Source organism: Tiliqua scincoides, chromosome 10, assembly GCF_035046505.1.
Source record: "Tiliqua scincoides isolate rTilSci1 chromosome 10, rTilSci1.hap2, whole genome shotgun sequence".
NCBI classification, from domain to species: domain Eukaryota; kingdom Metazoa; phylum Chordata; class Lepidosauria; order Squamata; family Scincidae; genus Tiliqua; species Tiliqua scincoides.
In genome coordinates this window covers 5,981,384-5,987,383 of record NC_089830.1, presented here as the reverse complement: position 1 = coordinate 5,987,383, position 6,000 = coordinate 5,981,384, and positions in this window count along the sequence as shown.

Below are 6,000 nucleotides of genomic sequence, written 5' to 3'. Positions count from 1 at the left end.
TTCTCATCACCCATACCGTCAGCAGCAGGAAGGGCCGTTTGCTCTTTGAGAGAGCTTGTGTGCTTTATGCATCAGGGCCCAAGTTTAACTCCTGGTATCTTTAAGTGGAAACGTGGCAGGGCTGGAAAGGAACCTGAAATTCTCAACAGACATCATCACCCATACCTAGAGAGTTCTGGACTACAGCATGATCCAGACTAAACACACAGCATGGATAGGCTTTTCTCTTAAGTGTGGGTCTCACACAAGCATGTGCAAAGCCAAGAGGTGGAAGAGGACATTTAAAAGTAAAAGGGGCACATGGGGTACAGTCATACAATTTTCTGTCTGTGTCTCACCTCCCCACAGTTTGTCTTGAGGATAATGGACTTATTGTTAACATATCTGAGAGCTTTGCTTATTAATTTTCTTGTGATAGTGTCAACTTACTGTGTGACTTGGGGCTGCCGTGATTCAAATCCTGCCTCTGCCATGAGTTCTCAGTAGGTGACCTCAAGCAAGCCACTCAGCCTCAGTTCTCTACATCTGCAATATGGGCATAATAATAATGTTCAGGGTTGTTGTAAGGATCGTATTAGGACAATACATGTGACACACTCAGGAAGCATTATGCAGGTGCTAAGTGTTATTCAAAAAGACCTGAGCATTTTGGTGTCTGTTTGGCATCAGCACAGTGTCCAAGTAGTCTTGGGTCATAAAAATGTGCTCAGCCCAGCCAAAACTTTCAAAATGGCTGTGCACTGCAGGAGATAAACAGCTGTGGTGAGAATTGCTCAACTAAACTAGTGGTTTTTATGCTGATCCTGGGAGCCCTGAAGTTCCTCAAAAGTTTATCAGGGGTTCCTCACTGAGAAGATCAGTTAATACCTATAACCCTCGACAAGCTTTTGAGGAAGTTTAAGGTTCTCAGAAATAGTGTGAAAACCACCCGTTTTGTTGAATCATACCAGCTGAGATAGTTGCGTGTTGTTTTTTTAACTACCTAATTCCCACCATGTCTGAGTAACCTCAATAAATAATGTTATCTTGACCCAGAAATAGATCGAGGGAGTGAAACAGAGAGAGAATCAGGATGTTCTGAATATATCCAAGAGAGACAGTGACACGCGGGGGAAGAAGTGAAGGTTGTCCTTGGACAGAGCCAAATTAGAGGCATCATAACAATCGTTCACAACAGAAGCTGATGAGGAACAATATGAAATGAAACACAGAGTACTGAAAAGGCCTGCAGTGATAGATGCGTCATAATAAATAATACTTGGCTCAAGATAAAAAGCATGTTTGCTGCTGTGTTGAGTCTTCTATTTGCACATCATTGTTGTGGAAGTACTTGTTCCATCCTGCTCCACAACTACACTGTAAGCAGAGCAGTCCCATCCATGAGGCCGACTGAGATGGTTGCCTCAGGCAGTGAATTGGTGTCCTCCTCATCTTGCTCTCTGGATTCCAAAAGGAAGAGGGGGACTGGGTGGAAGAGGAAGGAAAGGAGAGTGGTGGGCTAGAGCACCTCTGATACTCTAGCCTAGGGGTCTCCAAACCCTGACCAGGGGGCCAGATGCGGCCCACAGTGTGCTTCTATCTGGCCTGTGGCCAGCTTCTTGTCCCCTGAAAGCTTCTGGTCCACTCGACCAAACATGACCAGAGCTGTGCTCTGGTTGTGTCCAGAGGGTGTTCTAAGGGCTGGAGAGGTTGAATGAACAAACCTATGCGTTCACTTATTCACTCATTTAGTTCCAGGGCTTTTTTCTAATGGAACGCGGGGGGATGGAGTTCCGGCACCTTTTTGCAGGGGCCCCTCCCCTTTGGAGGCATTCCAGGAGGGGGGGAGCAAAATAGAGGCATTCGCTGGGTGGGTGCTGGGGGGTGCAGGGTGGGCAGGCACCTGGCCCCTGCCTGACCGCACAACGACCCCCTCCTGCCCCCATCCCCATCACCTGAGCCCAGCCCGCCTCCCCTTCCCCCTCGCTCTGCTTCCCCACGCAGCTTCCAAGCTGGTGGAGGGCACAGGGGACACACGCCAACGCCGAGGAGGAGGATGGACAGCCAGCCAGCCAGGGAGATGGGCTGCAGCACCCACGGAATGCCCAGATACTGGCTTGGCGGAGGAGGAGGGGAAGGAAGCTGGCTGATGCAGCCCCCGTGCCAATCTGCAGCACGAGCCTAGGCATGTCTACTCAGAAGTATGTCTCATTGTGCTCAATGGGGCTTGCTCCTGGGAAAGGGTGCATAGCCTTGCAGCCTGAGAGCCCAAGCATGTCTACTCAGAAGTAATTTCCACTGTGTTCAATGGGGCTTACTCCGAGGAAAGTGTCATAGCCTTGCAGCCTGAGTAGACAGGCAGAGGAAGGGCTCTGTGGCTGCAGTCCTCTCCACACTTTCCTGGGAGGAAGCCCCACTGCTTCTAGTGGGACTGACTTCTGAGTAGACAGGCAGAGGAGGGGCTCTGAGGTGGCCATCCTCTCCACACTTTCCTGGGAGGAAGCCCCACTGCCTCTAGTGGGACTGACTTCTGAGTAGACAGGCACAAGAGGGGCTCTGAGGCTGCAGTCCTGTCCACACTTTCCTGGGAGGAAGCCCCACTGCCTCTAATGGGACTGACTTCTGAGTAGACAGGCACAGGATTGGGCCCTGAGGCTGCCATCCTATCCACAGTAAGCCCCATTCACTAAAGTGGACTTCTGAGTAGACATGCATAGGATTGGGCTCTTAGAATCCTAGGCACTTTCCTGGGAGTAAGCTCCATTGACTAGAACAAGACGTATTTCAGAGTAGACATACCTAGGATTGGGCTCTTAGTTCTGGCAGAGATATATATCTGCACCCGTTTTCACACGCTAAGGGCAGGTGAAAAGGGATTCTACGTGTGTACAATGTGCTGTCCAGCCTTGCCAGAGAGCCTCATCATCCTTCCCCCACAAGCATGCCCTCCGCCAGCCAGCATTAGCAATGCACAGCAGCTGCTCAGGGCAGCAGAGAACATACAATTCCCAAAGACACAGAGTATTCTGATACCTGAATTAAACCATATTTAATTGCTTGTTTGCAAACGTAGCTGTTTCTATGTGCACCTAAGGACCCCTCTCGTGTAAGAATTCCTTTTTTGTTCTTACTCCCACAGTTGCTTAGAGTAATTTTACTACATGGAACTCATGTAAGCCATTTTTCGGAATCCATTCACTGCTTCCTCTCCTCGAAGTAGTGCCACACTACATACTACATGCTACAAGTGCACCTGTACAGTATTTTTCCCCATGTGTAGAAAAAGTAGCTAGGGGGAAGGGGATGTGGAGATTGACAGCCCAATCCTATGCATGTCTATTCAGAAGTAAGTTCATCTTTAGGGGGGAAGCACATAAAAGATAATTTATTTCTCCAATAAAAAATGGTTTATAAATAAATAAATAAATAAAAGATTAACAAGTTGTGAGTTCCTGCACCTTTTTATTTACAAAAAAAGCACTGTTTAGTTCCATCTCAAATTTATTTATTTAAATTTTATATTTTTTTCCTGCCTTCATCACCGCTCCAAATATTTGATGCGGCCCATCCCTGCATTCTCTTCTGCTTCACACTTCCTCTTCCATTCAATTCCTCTTTTCCTTTTGGAATCCAGGGAGTGGGAGAGGTGATAGGTTTGCCACTGAATAAGCTTTTGGCATACCACTTCAGGCACTGGGAAGTCTTAGGCTGGTCCCGATTCTGTGTGAGAAAGTGATCCTGCAGTCGTTGGGACACATTTGCTCTGGAGATCCCCACATTGCCCATTTGGTATTTTAGTGCTATCCTCATAATAATTCCAGGCCTCATCAAGATGGTCAACCAATGGTGAGCTGCACCATTTTCAGGCTTCAATGGAGAGGAGCATAAAATTGAATGATCCCCCATACCCCCAAAAATTCCTTCCATAGAAACTGCATTCCATCCTTTTTATTAACACCAACAAGAAATTCTGACTATGAATAACATCAGGGAGTTGAACCAACTCTTTGGCTTCTGTTCAAGCATGAAAACATTTTGTTTTAATCTCTCCAGACACAAACATTTAAAATGAGATTGGGCAGGTGCAGACACCTTTAACCAGTTTTGAATGGGTTTAACCCATTTTTGCCCAGCCCACAGGCTGATCCCTGTTGTGTAGATGCAACATTGGGAAGAAATGGCTTAAGTATATTCCATCTGGAAACTTCCTTTGCAATGTACTCATCAGTAAAATAAGTACAATGACAATGTGAGAAAAAAATGCATACAACAATTTTTTTTTTTAAAGGAAAATAAAGTGTGAATTATCTGATGAATTATCAAGAGATGAGAATACTTGGTTACTGAGTTACTTATTTTTAACCATACCACACCAAATACCATAATATTTAGGGGCTTGTTCCTGGCTCTGACTGAGGTCAACCAAGAGATAGTTGATCTGAGTTCAGCTCTGGTTCAGGGGGAAAATGCTCTCTTAAAACTTGGTTTTGTTTCCAGGTTTGAGCTTGGTTCAACTTCCTGATTCATGTGTGACTCAAACCACAAGATGTTTATAGAATGTCCTGCTGCCTTCTTTCTTCCCCGCCTCCCACCCTGGTACCAGTTTTAAGCAGATCCAGTTTTTCAGTTTCATCCCAGGTTCATGTTTTTGTTTGCAAATGTTTCCGCCCATTTTAAATCACTTTGGGCTTCATAGTCAAAGCAGATGCAATTCATCATCCTCAGATTTGCAGCATTTATTTTTTCCAGCGCAGGGGCAGATACTGGATTTGGTCGTGCACCAGCAGATCCTTACAGCACTGCACTTGTAGCCAGTGGCGTAGCTAGAGGGGTTGCAAAGCACCAAGTTTTGCAGGGAGCCTCACTGCAGTGTGCAAGTGGCCCCTCCCTCTCTCCTTCAGAGCCATTCCTGGTGCTGGGAGCAAAATGAAGGCATTTGCCTGTGTTTTGCTCACCTTGCCTGAAATGGCTCCAAAGGGGAGGGGCTGCTTGTGATGAGGCTCCCTACAACAGTTAGTGCTTTACACCCCCTCTAGCAATACCATTGCCTGTAGCGTACTAAACATTCTGTACTTCACTTCTAAGTCAACAAGTGTTTACCTGGAGGTGGGCATCCCACCCTATTGCCTCACCAATCCATCCCCGGAGGCAACCACGTGGATGAGCTCGCCCTACTCAGAAGTCAGCCCTCCCCATTCCCTGCATTGAGTGGGACTTATTCCCAAGTATGTGCATGAGATTATAGCCTCAGCTGCTAAAATGTAGCAACTAGCACCACAGGAACCCTAATTGGGAAATTACCGTCATTAGAGTTCTAATTTTTAGCTGGGGGCTGTAATTATTTGACATCACAGCATGTGAGAACCGAAAAACAGGCGTTAACATCAGTGGGGTTGGGTGGTGGTTTCTTTTAAACCAGCTATTTTCAATGGTTTTCTGCTCATAGCACACTGACCTCTATGGTCTTCTACTCCTGCAATGCCACTTCTTGCTTCCAGGAGACTTTTCTGGGTTCCACAGTTCTGTTTCTAGGGCATCTGAGTAACAAATTGTGTCTTCCTCTGCAGGTGGAAGAGGGACAGACCACAGGGACAGACCATTCATTTCTACGTATAGTTGTCCTAAAAAGCTTTTCAGCGATTTTCAATTGCTGGGCTCCCAACTCTGCAGCACACCTGTGGCTCTTTTGCGGAACACCAATGTGCCATGGCACATCACTTGAAAATGGCTGTTTGAAACCAGTAAGGAATGCTTGCTGATGGATCTCAGTGACAACTTTTGTTTGCTCAGTTCGTAAGCAGCTTGAAAGAATATTTTGCTTTCTTTAGGCTCAGCTGGAGAAACTGGGGCGCAAATGTTTGAAACGTGCTAAGCTGGTGGATTCTTACTTTTTGGTCTTAAGCATTTACTTCTTTCTCTGAGACCAAAGTAGCTTGCTCCTGTAGTGAGCTCTGCAAAAAAAAAGAAAAAAGAGAGAAAAAAACAGTATTTTATACTGTCCTCACCTGGGCTGGAGACAGA